The following is a 15,203-nucleotide window of genomic DNA, read 5'->3' on the forward strand; positions in this document are numbered from 1 at the left end:
AACAACATCCACTATTAAATGTATCAAAATAGAATGCAAATTAATGTTTAACAAAAGCTGCCATCATAAATATGCAGACTCTCTAAGCACAGCGGAAGCAATCAATCATGAACCTGAGAATAAAACATGCGAGTAACTGTCAACAAAAATGTTGAGTGAATTATAGGTTTAATATTACAAACAATATTTAATTTAAACCATAAAAATTTATGTTTGAAAACATAAAAACTCCTTGTTGGACCACAAAATTATATGCTAGAAAACATATAATAAAACATTATTCCATTTTCCGTGAGCCACCTGGTAACCACTTAACCCTTTATTTACCCTTGCCAAACACAATAAATAATATACACCGAACAAGTGTATCTACAACAAAATACGAAGTACTAAACATTCCGATTATAAATTGCTAGCGCGACTAGCTCGAAATGGGGTTGTCAAACCCGATAGATCTATCCGTAGGATTCGCGTTCACTAGTAGAAACCAGTGATTACAGTTACCAGACTAGGGAATATTTTTGTTCAACTCACAATGAATAATTTAAATCAACTTTCACTTGTGTCCAAAATATAAAATAAATTGCATGTATTCTCATCCCAAAAGAGTTAAAGTAGAAAAATGGGACTATAACTCACCTTAATAGCAAACGAAGTAACCACACAAATAAGCGAACAGCAAAAGAAGTAAAGTGATCAGGAATGATCACAACGCCGACCTATGAATAAAGCAGGTCGATATAAATAACTAACTTAGGTCAAATCTTAGTATGATAGCTATTGTATATGTTGCAAGTAGACATAGAACAACACTCAACATGCATCGGTTTGATCGGAACAGCGTACGGTCACACACTTTCTATTTTTAGAAAGTTTCTATTTTTAGCAGGTTTCCATTTTTGGAAAGTTTCTATTTTTGGAAAGTTTCTATTTTAGGAAAGTTTCTATTTTTGGAAAGTTTCTATTTTAGGAAAGTTTCTATTTTTGGAAAGTTTCTATTTTTGGAAAGTTTCCAAATTTAGAAAGTTTCCATATTTAGAAAGTTTTTAAGTTAGGGAAGTTTCCTTAATTAGAAAGTCAACAAAAGTCAACTGAAAGTCAAAGTCAACCGGAAGTCAACGCAAAAGTCAACCTTGGTCAAACATAGTCAACATTAATTTTAAAAGTGTAAGTTGTAATAATACCATAAGTTATAATGTTAATTAAAGGTAAATATGTATAATTATATCATAACATAAGTTTAATTAAATTAAAATGAATTTTTAAAGTTAACATAAGTTTAAATGTTATAATTAATATAACATAAGTATTTAATTAATTAATTAAATATTAATCATAATGTAAGTATTATTAATTAATAATAGGTTTTAAATCATATCATAAGTATTATTAATTAATAATGAATTATTAATCATATCATAAGTTTCTAATTATAATCATTAAATCATAAGTATTTAATAATTAAATTATAATTAAATAATAATTAAATCTTATAATAATTAAATAATCAATTAATTCTTATTATAAGTCTTATTATAATCACCTCATAATATAAGTTTAATACTTACCATAAGTACTTTTCATTAATAATAAAAGTATTATTAATCATAAGTTTAATTAAAGTTTCATTAATCATAATTAATTAATAAATGATATAATAAATATGTATATCATAAGTCTTAAATTAAAATAATTACTTTTATATCATAAGTAATTTATTAATAATGAAAATCATTATTCATATCATAAGTCTTATTTCATAACCATAAGTTTTAATTAAAAGTTCATCGGGTCATAACTTGAGCTCCGGGAATCAGTTTTCGGCGAGTCTTATATATATCTTTGCCTAACCAACCCACCCGACACCTTAGTGTGCTCAAGAACATCTCAAAAACAGCCACCAAGTCGTGACTTACAGCCATTACTCAATTTGGATCTTTAATCCGTTTAAAAACATGTTTTAGTCATAACGGGTGATCCGTGGCTCGGATTTCGATGACCCGAACATGAATGTTCATCCAATCATCAATCCTAACACACTAGTACACCCTAAAGACTCTAAAAATGGTCACAAAGTCAGACCATACCTGTACCAATTCGTTTTCATATTTTAATTTCAATTAAACAACATTTTGATCATAACTTATGTTCCGGGAATCGAAATAACATGAATCCGGAGTCTAAAATTAATGTCTTGATGAGAGGAACTCATCTTAGACACTTTATTTTCACTTTTATATCAGTTGTGTTTACAGAAACAATAAAACAAACCGCTGTCCCAAATCAATCAAACCGAAAACATGAATTAACGAGCATTTCTACGCATATTATCAACAATACAATAACATATAATCATCATACTATCAATATAACATATAAAAACAGTAAAATTAAAGAAAAATCAAAAAGTTAGGGTTAGGGTTTATACCCTAATCAAGAATTGAAAGATATGAACATGTAGAGGAGAACGAGAGGAACGCGTTGATGTTAAAAGCCCTTTGATCCAAGCTCTAGATGATGATCAATTGAAGATGATGAGGATGAGAAAAATGGCGGCCCTAGGAGAGAAAAAGAGAGGAAGAGAGAAAAAAATAAAATGTGTTTTGGAAAAATGAAGTAGTGATTTAGGTTTAAGATTAAATCAAGTTCAAGAAATTGGCAAAACAAGTCCTCCCCCTCCCTTGGGAGATTTAGGCCGTCCCCCATACATGGGTGGGTCCCTCTTGGCCCATTTTTATGTTACTTGAAATTGCTTGTGGCCCGAAAGCTCGAACGAAGCCTGAAATGCGAAAATGCTACTACGCGATTGATTTTTCGGAGAGATAACAAATACGCGACGAATAAAATATATAAACACTAAATATGATCATATGACATTAAAATATCATATTTAAAATAATTAGAACTAGAAATCCCAAAAGCTCGACCGTTGGTTTGAAAACCGAAAAGATTCGCCAGATAGAAATCCGCGATACGTAGAAACGTACAATTAAAGATATGAATACAAATATTCATATAACACATAATAATTAATATATTATTACAAAAATAATAATATAGGTCATAGAAATGACGTGGCACGAATAACAGTTAACGGTCGTTAAATAGTTAACGGTAAAAGATAACGGAAAAAGTAGGGTCGTTACAGTACCTTCCCGTTACGGAAATTTCGTCCCGAAATTTAAGCAGGTGCAGGGGTTGACTCGGCATCTGGGAACAAATGCGGGTACTGCTGCCTCATCTAATCTTCACGTTCCCAAGTGAACTCGGGTCCGCGTCTAGCATTCCATCTAACTCGGACGATAGGAATTCTACCCTGCTTAAGAGTCTTAACCTCTCGATCCATAATTTCAACAGGTTCCTCAATAAAATGAAGTTGCTTACCAACATGAAGTTCCTCCAGAGGAATAGTTTCATCGGCCTCGGCCAAACACTTCTTCAAATTCGATACATGAAAAACGTAATAAACAGTACTGAGTTCTTGTGGCAATTTCAAATGATAAGCCACGGGTCCAACTCTCTCAATAATCTCAAACGGTCCAACAAAATGAGGATTCACTTTCCCCTTTTACCAAAACGTATTACGCCCTTTCAAGGTGATACCCTCAACATAACACGATCACCAACCTGAAATTCAATATCGTTCCTTCTAACATCGGCGTAACTCTTTTGCCGACTCCTGGCGGTATTCAATCTCTCCTTAATCTGTACAATCTCCTCGGTAGTCTCATGAATAATTTCTGGACCTGTGAGTTGAGCATCCCCAACCTCATTCCAATAGACAGGAGATCTACACTTCCTACCATACAGAGCTTCAAACAGTGCGGCTTTAATACTTGCATGATAACTTGTTGTTATAAGAAAATTTAGCCAACGGTAAGTATCTATCCCAACCATTACCAAAATCAATTTCGCATGCCCTCAACAGGCCTATCAACGTTTGGATGGTCCTTTCATTCTCACCATCCGACTGTGGGTGATAAGCGGTGCTCATATCCAATTTAGTCCCCAAAGCATCTTGTAAGGACTGCCAAAACCTCGATGTAAATCGATTGTCTCGGTCCAAAATAATAGATACGGGAACACCATGTCTAGAAACAATCTCCTGCAAATACAAATGAGTGAGCTTCTCCTTCGAATCTGTTTCCTTAATCGGTAAGAAATGAGCTGATTGTGTGAGTCGGTCAACAATCACCCAAATGGTATCATAACCACCCACAACTCTCAGTAACTTCGTAATAAAATCCGTTGTAATACCTTCCTACTTCCACTCGGGAATATCACGTTGCACTAAAAGTCTAGACGGTTTCTGATGTTCAGCTTTAACCTTAGCACAGATCAAACACTTAGCCACATACGTAGCCACATCAGCTTTCAAATTAGGCCACCAATACAGCTCCTTAAGATCATGATACATCTTTCCTGAACCAGGATGAATAGAGTACCCAGATTTATGAGCTTCATCTAGAATAAGTTGTCGCAAATCACAAAATTTCGGAACCCAAAGATGTCTCGCAAAATACCGAGTACCATCGGTTCATACCTCTAACTATTTACTCAAGCCTCGGACCTTCCCGTTACAAAATTCTTCTCCTTCAAGGCTTCTTGTTGAGCTGCAAGAATCTGCCTTGCGAGGTTTGTTCAAATGGTCATATTCAAGGCCCTAAACCTACGAGGTTCAATTCTCTCTTTTTGACTTAATGCAATGGCCACAACATTGGCCTTTCCCCATAATGGTTAAAGGAGTTCACAATCAAAACCGTTCAACAATTCCACCCATCTTCGCTACCTCATATACTACTGTCTTTTATCAAAGTTATGTTGAAGACTTTTGTGATCAGTGTACACTGTACATTTGACCCCATAAAAGTAATGTCTCCAATTCTTGAGTGCGAACACAACAGCTCCCAATTCTACATCATGGGTTGTATAATTCTGTTCACGAATCTTCAACTGACGTGACGCGTAAGCAATGACTTTTTTTTGTTGCATCAAAACACAACCAAAGTCTTGACACGAAGCATCACAATAGATAAACAAATCATCATTACCCTCAGGTAGTGATAATATTGGAGCGGTAGTCAACTTCTTCTTCAAAATTTGAAAAGCAGTCACTTGTTCATCCTTCCACTCATACTTCTTCCCCTTGTGTGTTAAAGCAGTCAGAGGTTCCGCTATACGAGAGAAATCTTGAATGAACATTCTTTAGTAACCTGCCAACTCTAGAAACTGACGAATCTGAGTGGGGGTTTTCGGAAATTTCTCACTTTTCAATCGCCTCAATCTTAGCAGGGTCAACTTGTATTCCATGTTTACTAATAATATGTCCAAGAAATTGAACTTCTCTTAACCAGAAAGCACACTTAGAGAACTTAGCATACTATTCTTCTTTTCTCAACAAATCAAGCACCAACTTCAAATGTTCTTCGTGCTCTTCATCACTCTTGGAATAAATAAGGATGTCGTTGATGAAAACGATAACGAATTTGTCTAGATAGGGTCTGCACACACGGTTCATGAGGTCCGTGAACACAGCAGGTGCGTTAGTCAATCCAGACAGCATAACAAGAAATTCGCAGTGACCATAACGGGTACGGAAAGCGGTTTTCGAAATATCAGTTTCTCTAGCGCGTAATTGGTGATAACCAGATTGAAGATCAATCTTAGAATAAGTGGACGAACCTTGAAGTTGATCGAACAGATCATCAATTCTCGGAAAAGGGTAACGATTCTTAATAGTACGCTTGTTTAACTTGCGATAATCAATACACAATCGGAATGAACCATCTTTCTTCTTGACAAACAAAATAGGAGCTCCCCAAGGGGACGAACTGGGACGAATGAAACATAGTTGCAACAATGAAGGAAGAAATATATGGAGTAGTCACATAAGTGGCATAGATATTTAAGGCAATTCTCTCAAAGGAGATAACGAGGATCATGGACTTCAAAGTAAATTTTCATTACATTTCCGAAAGGAAGACGTACGAAAGGTGTGATATTTCAACGAGAGTGTACTTCCTTGTACAATGAGTGAGGAAATCTAGGATTCATCCATATTCTTAAATTTATGTGCGGATGAAAAGAACGCGAATCATGGGTTATAAATAATGGCCAACTCCAGGTGGGATGAATCTCCAAAAATAATTTCGTGCACCTCAAAGTATTGAATCCTAGGATTGATGTTTACGAGGGTGTTGCGGTTGACAGCGAATATTGAGAGTAGAAACTCCTCAAACGGTCTAGTGTAATATATATCCATGATACCCACTATAACAACAGTTGGGGTAGAAACCTGCCTAGTGCCTTTTCTATAATAGGGTGACTACCGAGCGTATCCCAGAAAATTGATTTATCGGTCCGTGTTTCGGCCATGTCCAACCATAAGAGGGAAAATTTTATGAGCGCAAAGACTTTCCAACAAATTTTATAAAACCGGCATCCAAAGTGGCGTAAGAGTTTCTATCAATGAACTTAATGGTAAGTTTCATCCTTAAACTGAGGATGAGAAGAACTGTGATCCAGACACTCTGTAGGGTAATGCGAAAAGTTGATAAAATTAATCAAAGGAGTTTTGAAAAAGCTTTAAACGTTTGATGTGACAACATAAACGGAACGAAGTTCTTAGTAATTTAGAAGTACGTACAATGTGTACCATTTTATATAAAAAATCTGACTTAATTAAACAACTCAATAAAGGTGTGGTTTTAAAATAATTTTGAAGGTATAATTTAGTATGTACTAATCAAAATAGGTTAAGGTAAACTTATTCATTTGAATCCATATGTACATATACGATTTTATAAATTGTATACATGACAAAATATTTCATTACTTCTATTCGTCCATAAATCCGCGAGAACCACCCAATTAAACAAATGTGTAAAACTCCCGATGATAAACAGAGTATCTGTATTTCAGAGGTTACAAAATGAAGTAAGATTGTGAAAGATCGAGTAAATGACCTGAATCGTCGTGCAACATTTGACCAACAATTGTTACGAGGTCATCAAAACCAATGAGTTAAATGTTGTTTTGACTATTATCAGGACATAAGTCCTTGGGCCAAAACTGTTCCCGAGCGAAGCTGTTGCTAACAAGTGAGTTATGAAAGATAGAGCATGAAATGGATAATCTGGTTAAAACAAGCTCCTCGCATATCAACAAATAAGATAATGAATATATTCCCTACCCATGTAATACATCGGAATTTATGAGTGGTGTAAAAATTTTCTTTGACTCGCTTTCTATTCCTCATGTCACAATATTGGGACTTCTTTATGAATTAACGTAATATAATCACGTTGGCCTGACGCCATTATATTTCACTAATTCATAGTTCCATTCCAATAGCACCACATGAGGTCAGGACACGCGATCAACCTCAGATTTCCACACAATTTCTCTAAAACAATTTCTTAAACAATGTGCTAAGGATAACACAAGAGATAAAAACATCATAAGTAATGGATATGAGTAACGATGACATAAAAATGTCTTCAAAGTACCAAGAATCTCTAAAAGTCAAGAATGACGTTTTCCGGTTCAAAAACCAAAGCACATAGGCACAACGGCACAAAGGCACGTAATATAACAAGAATGTTATATACCTAAACATAATAGCTGACATTGAAATGTCGAGCATTTAGAAGTCAAGAATGACATCTCGCGTAATATAACTCAAACATTATATATACTTAACCATAACAGATGACTTAGAAATGTCGAGAATTTCAGAAGTCAAGAATGACATCCCTCGGTTTCACTACCCGAGGTGTTCTTATAAGGATAAGTTCGCATGAGTCGGAGAGTTCGTTTAAGTCGGAATGGGAGTTCCTCCCGGATTCAGAACATAATTGGAATGTATGTATGATAACAATATACATACCAATACGATACAAATAATCACATATAATAATATATTATAGGCCGGGCTGTAGACTAGACTCACTAATGCACCCTATTGACTCGGGTAACGACATCAATGCAGCCTAATTCCCTACAACCAAGGCTCTGATACCAACTTTAACGACCCGTCAAAGTACACTTGACGACCATCGTTATCTTGATCCCACAGCTTGATCATAACTCTATATGAATTTAATAAATAACCTTGCATTGTTTATTTAAAAATGATTTCCTATAAAGGAAACCTTTCAAAATATGTAAGTTTAGAAAAACCATACACTATTACTTAACCAAAAGTTGACCTAAACAAAGTCAACAACATCCACTATTAAATGTATCAAAATAGAATGCAAATTAATGTTTAACAAAAGCTGCCATCATAAATATGCAGACTCTCTAAGCACAGCGGAAGCAATCAATCATGAACCTGAGAATAAAACATGCGAGTAACTGTCAACAAAAATGTTGAGTGAATTATAGGTTTAATATTACAAACAATATTTAATTTAAACCATAAAAATTTATGTTTGAAAACATAAAAACTCCTTGTTGGACCACAAAATTATATGCTAGAAAACATATAATAAAACATTATTCCATTTTCCGTGAGCCACCTGGTAACCACTTAACCCTTTATTTACCCTTGCCAAACACAATAAATAATATACACCGAACAAGTGTATCTACAACAAAATACGAAGTACTAAACATTCCGATTATAAATTGCTAGCGCGACTAGCTCGAAATGGGGTTGTCAAACCCGATAGATCTATCCGTAGGATTCACGTTCACTAGTAGAAACCAGTGATTACAGTTACCAGACTAGGGAATATTTTTGTTCAACTCACAATGAATAATTTAAATCAACTTTCACTTGTGTCCAAAATATAAAATAAATTGCATGTATTCTCATCCCAAAAGAGTTAAAGTAGAAAAATGGGACTATAACTCACCTTAATAGCAAACGAAGTAATCACACAAATAAGCGAACAGCAAAAGAAGTAAAGTGATCAGGAATGATCACAACGCCGACCTATGAATAAAGCAGGTCGATATAAATAACTAACTTAGGTCAAATCTTAGTATGATAGCTATTGTATATGTTGCAAGTAGACATAGAACAACACTCAACATGCATCGGTTTGATCGGAACAGCGTACGGTCACACACTTTCTATTTTTAGAAAGTTTCTATTTTTAGCAGGTTTCCATTTTTGGAAAGTTTCTATTTTTGGAAAGTTTCTATTTTAGGAAAGTTTCTATTTTTGGAAAGTTTCTATTTTAGGAAAGTTTCTATTTTTGGAAAGTTTCCAAATTTAGAAAGTTTCCATATTTAGAAAGTTTCTATTTTTAGAAAGTTTTTAAGTTAGGGAAGTTTCCTTAATTAGAAAGTCAACAAAAGTCAACTGAAAGTCAAAGTCAACCGAAAGTCAACGCAAAAGTCAACCTTGGTCAAACATAGTCAACATTAATTTTAAAAGTGTAAGTTGTAATAATACCATAAGTTATAATGTTAATTAAAGGTAAATATGTATAATTATATCATAACATAAGTTTAATTAAATTAAAATGAATTTTTAAAGTTAACATAAGTTTAAATGTTATAATTAATATAACATAAGTATTTAATTAATTAATTAAATATTAATCATAATGTAAGTATTATTAATTAATAATAGGTTTTAAATCATATCATAAGTATTATTAATTAATAATGAATTATTAATCATATCATAAGTTTCTAATTATAATCATTAAATCATAAGTATTTAATAATTAAATTATAATTAAATAATAATTAAATCTTATAATAATTAAATAATCAATTAATTCTTATTATAAGTCTTATTATAATCACCTCATAATATAAGTTTAATACTTACCATAAGTACTTTTCATTAATAATAAAAGTATTATTAATCATAAGTTTAATTAAAGTTTCATTAATCATAATTAATTAATAAATGATATAATAAATATGTATATCATAAGTCTTAAATTAAAATAATTACTTTTATATCATAAGTAATTTATTAATAATGAAAATCATTATTCATATCATAAGTCTTATTTCATAACCATAAGTTTTAATTAAAAGTTCATCGGGTCATAACTTGAGCTCCGGGAATCAGTTTTCGGCGAGTCTTATATATATCTTTGCCTAACCAACCCACCCGACACCTTAGTGTGCTCAAGAACATCTCAAAAACAGCCACCAAGTCGTGACTTACAGCCATTACTCAATTTGGATCTTTAATCCGTTTAAAAACATGTTTTAGTCATAACGGGTGATCCGTGGCTCGGATTTCGATGACCCGAACATGAATGTTCATCCAATCATCAATCCTAACACACTAGTATACCCTAAAGACTCTAAAAATGGTCACAAAGTCAGACCATACCTGTACCAATTCGTTTTCATATTTTAATTTCAATTAAACAACATTTTGATCATAACTTATGTTCCGGGAATTGAAATAACATGAATCCGGAGTCTAAAATTAATGTCTTGATGAGAGGAACTCATCTTAGACACTTTAATTTCACTTTTATATCAGTTGTGTTTACAGAAACAATAAAACAAACCGCTGTCCCAAATCAATCAAACCGAAAACATGAATTAACGAGCATTTCTACGCATATTATCAACAATACAATAACATATAATCATCATACTATCAATATAACATATAAAAACAGTAAAATTAAAGAAAAATCAAAAAGTTAGGGTTAGGGTTTATACCCTAATCAAGAATTGAAGGATATGAACATGTAGAGGAGAACGAGAGGAACGCGTTGATGTTAAAAGCCCTTTGATCCAAGCTCTAGATGATGATCAATTGAAGATGATGAGGATGAGAAAAATGGCGGCCCTAGGAGAGAAAAAGAGAGGAAGAGAGAAAAAAATAAAATGTGTTTTGGAAAAATGAAGTAGTGATTTAGGTTTAAGATTAAATCAAGTTCAAGAAATTGGCAAAACAAGTCCTCCCCCTCCCTTGGGAGATTTAGGCCGTCCCCCATACATGGGTGGGTCCCTCTTGGCCCATTTTTATGTTACTTGCAATTGCTTGTGGCCCGAAAGCTCGAACGAAGCCTGAACTGCGAAAATGCTACTACGCGATTGATTTTTCGGAGAGATAACAAATACGCGACGAATAAAATATATAAACACTAAATATGATCATATGACATTAAAATATCATATTTAAAATAATTAGAACTAGAAATCCCAAAAGCTCGATCGTTGGTTTGAAAACCGAAAAGTTTCGCCAGATAGAAATCCGCGATACGTAGAAACGTACAATTAAAGATATGAATACAAATATTCATATAGCACATAATAATTAATATATTATTACAAAAATAATAATATAGGTCATAGAAATGACGTGGCACGAATAACAGTTAACGGTCGTTAAATAGTTAACGGTAAAAGATAACGGAAAAAGTAGGGTCGTTACAGTAACGGTATCCCAATTAACGGTCATGGCCATACACTTTTACCTTTATCTATTAATCATCCATTATATCTTACTAACGTTCTTCATGCTCCTAATTTAATCAAAAATCTTATTTCTGTTCGTCGCCTTTCTATTGATAATAATATCTCACTTGAGTTTGATCCTTTTGGTTTTACTGTGAAGGAATTTACGAAGGGGACCCCTCTAATGCGATGTAATAGCACTGGAGATCTTTATCCACTTCATCCATCCACGCTCCAACAAAGTCAACCACAACATGCTTCTGCTTTTACTATTTTCTCTTCCAACTTATGGCATCAACGACTATGGCATCCTGGTTCAAATATCATAAGCTTGCTTAGGAATAAAAATTACATTCATTGTAATTCTATTAATAAAAATACTATTTGTCAATCTTGCGTTTTTGGAAAACACATTCGCTTACCTTTTCATACTTCTACTACCTCTACTTATGCACCATTTGATATCATTCATAGCGATTTATGGACATCCCCCATACTTAGTAACGGTGGCCATAGATATTATATGTTATTCTTGGATGATTATACGAATTTTCTGTGGACTTTCCCTCTTGCATCTAAATCTCAAGTCTATGATATATTTGTTCAATTTTACACCTATGTTAAAACACAGTTTGGAAAATCCATTAAAACATTCCAATGCGATAATGGCACTGAATACAATAATACCTCCTTTCATCAATTTTGTGCTAAACATGGTATGTTATTTCGTTTTTCTTGCCCATACACATCCTCACAAAATGGAAAATCCGAACGAAAAATCCGTGCCATCAACAACATAATGCGCACCATCCTCTCGCACTCTCAAGTCCCACACAGATTATGGACACATGCCTTAGAAATGTCCATATACTTGTTAAATATTATTCCTAGTAAGCTCCTTCAAAACCTCACTCCAACTCATCTCCTTTATGGTCGATGTCCTTCCTACCAACACTTGCGCGTCTTTGGTTGTTTATGTTTTCCACTTATACCCTCCACAAATATACACAAATTACAAAACCGCTCCACTCCTTGTGTGTTTCTCGGGTACCCAAAAAGTCATCGTGGTTATAAGTGTTATAACATGTCCACTAATCAAATCATATTATCCAGACACGTAATATTTGATGAGCAAACATTTCCCTTTGCCAAAAATGTCGACTCAAATACACAGACCTATGATTTCCTTACTTCCAGTATTAATCCACTTGTTTACTCCACTGTATTCTCAACCAACGAGCCCACTGGGCCAGTCCAACCCAATTCACGAAATGAATCTAGCCCACCACCACCTAACAATACACCACCAGTAAGTCCCATCTCCTCTCCAAGCCCCACACGTATACTAAATTCACCCAATTATTCCTCAACCTCAAATTCTACTAATCCTAACTCATCTACAAACTCTATTCCTTCTGTACTGGATCCACCTCCTACCACAACTAACCAGCGCACCATACACACTCGAAGCATGCATGGCATATTTAAACCAAAGACACAATTTAACTTGTCTGCTACTACCACCAACTCATTCTCTCCTATCCCATCTAATCCAAAATCTGCTCTAGCCGATCGTAATTGGAACCTAGCCATGACCGAAGAATACCAAGCGCTTATTGATAATAAAACATGGGTTCTTGTCCCACGTCAACCTAATATGAATGTCATTCGGTCTATGTGGATTTTTAGACATAAAACTAAATCGGATGGTTCATTTGAACGGTACAAAGCACGGCTAGTAGCCGACGGCCGCTCACGACAACAAGGCATAGATTGTTACGAAACATTTAGTCCCGTGGTAAAACCCGCGACCATTCGAACGGTCCTGAGTATCGCAGTTTCAAAAGCTTGGCCGATACATCAATTAGATGTAAAAAATGCTTTCTTGCACGGGAAATTAAACGACACGGTATACATGTACCAACCCGTGGGTTTTCGTGACCCTACCCATCCGAACCATGTTTGTTTATTAAAGAAATCGCTTTATGGCCTGAAGCAATCTCCACGAGCGTGGTACCAAAGATTCGCAGATTTTGTGTCAACCATCGGTTTCTCACATAGCATTTGTGATCATTCACTGTTCGTCTTCAAAAAGGGTAAACACATCGCCTATATTTTGTTATACGTTGACGATATAATTTTGGTAACATCTACAGATTCTTTACGTGACAAGCTGATGACAATGCTTGCCAAAGAGTTTGCTATGAAAGATTGTGGATCACTTAGCTCGTTTCTTGGCATCTCAGTCACACGAGATAGGGATGGTTTGTTCTTGAATCAATCTGCTTACGCTAAGGATATCATTCAAAGAGCCGGCATGCAATTATGTAATCCGGTTAGTACTCCAGTCGATACTCAAGGAAAACTTAGTGCTACCATTGGTGTACCATACCACGACCCAACAAAATATAGAAGTTTAGCAGGGGCTTTACAATACTTAACATTCACCCGACCGGATATATCTTACGCGGTACAACAAATTTGCCTCCACATGCATGCTCCTTACACGGTTCACGTACTTGCCTTGAAACGAATCACTCGCTACCTTCAAGGTACAACATCATTCGGCTTACACATCTCCAGGTCCGCAACAGCCTCACTTATATCATATACGGACGCCGACTGGGCAGGTTGTCCTGACACTAGACGATCTACATCCGGTTATTGTATGTACCTGGGTGATAACCTTATCTCGTGGTCCTCCAAACGCCAGCCCACTGTTTCACGTTCTAGTGCAGAAGCCGAATATCGAGGGGTCGCAAACGTTGTCGCCGAATCATGTTGGATTCGGAATCTACTGCTTGAACTTGGGTGTCCGGTTAATAAAGCTACGTTAGTTTTGTGTGACAATGTAAGTGCCATATACTTAACAGGTAATCCGGTGCAGCACCAAAGAACTAAACACATCGAGTTAGATATACATTTCGTCCTGGAAAAGGTAGCTCGTGGTCAAGTTAGGGTCTTACACGTCCCTACGCGATATCAAATCGCAGACATCTTCACGAAAGGCTTACCCCGTCTGCTCTTTAACGACTTCCGCAACTGCCTGTGTGTGTGCAACCCGAGAGTATCGACTGCGGGGGAGTAATAGAGATCACAACAGAATCGTCTATATCTAGAGTATATTGTACCCATTATTGTGATAATTATCCTTCCATGTATATAGGTCAAAGTAGTTATACACTTACCATAGATAAGGATACTATTGTATTATATATAGCGATCAAATAAATCAACAGACATCATCGGATCAATTACTTTCATTAAGTAACACTGGTGTGGTTTTTGGTGTGAGTTGATAGTGAAATGCTAATGTAACATTTAATTTTTATGTTATATTAATTTGTTTAATGTTATATACATGTAAAATAAAATAATAATAATAATAATAATAATAATAATAATAATAATAATAATAATAATAATAATAATAATAATAATAATAATAATAAATAATAATAATATTTAATAATAATAACAGCGGAAGGTCCAATTGCCGTATTATGTTTTATTTCGTGTGAGCAAATTGTTGTTTAAGTAATTCCTTTGGTCAAAGTAATCCAAGGGTAGGCAGCAAATGAATTGAATAATTATAATTATAGACCTATATATGTTAAATGTAAACGGAATGAACAACAGCTATAGTAACATCATCACCACTTTGATAATGTCGTCACTCAAGTTTTTTTTATCCTACCATTTTTTTAAACAGCGGTTAAAAGTTACTGACTAGGTGCGAACGCGATTTCGGAACTCACTCACATGATCATTTCCTGGTATGAACATTACATTCGTACCGGCTTCTCCCCTAT

The sequence above is a fragment of the Rutidosis leptorrhynchoides genome, chromosome 1 (genome assembly GCF_046630445.1).
Source record: "Rutidosis leptorrhynchoides isolate AG116_Rl617_1_P2 chromosome 1, CSIRO_AGI_Rlap_v1, whole genome shotgun sequence".
NCBI classification, from domain to species: domain Eukaryota; kingdom Viridiplantae; phylum Streptophyta; class Magnoliopsida; order Asterales; family Asteraceae; genus Rutidosis; species Rutidosis leptorrhynchoides.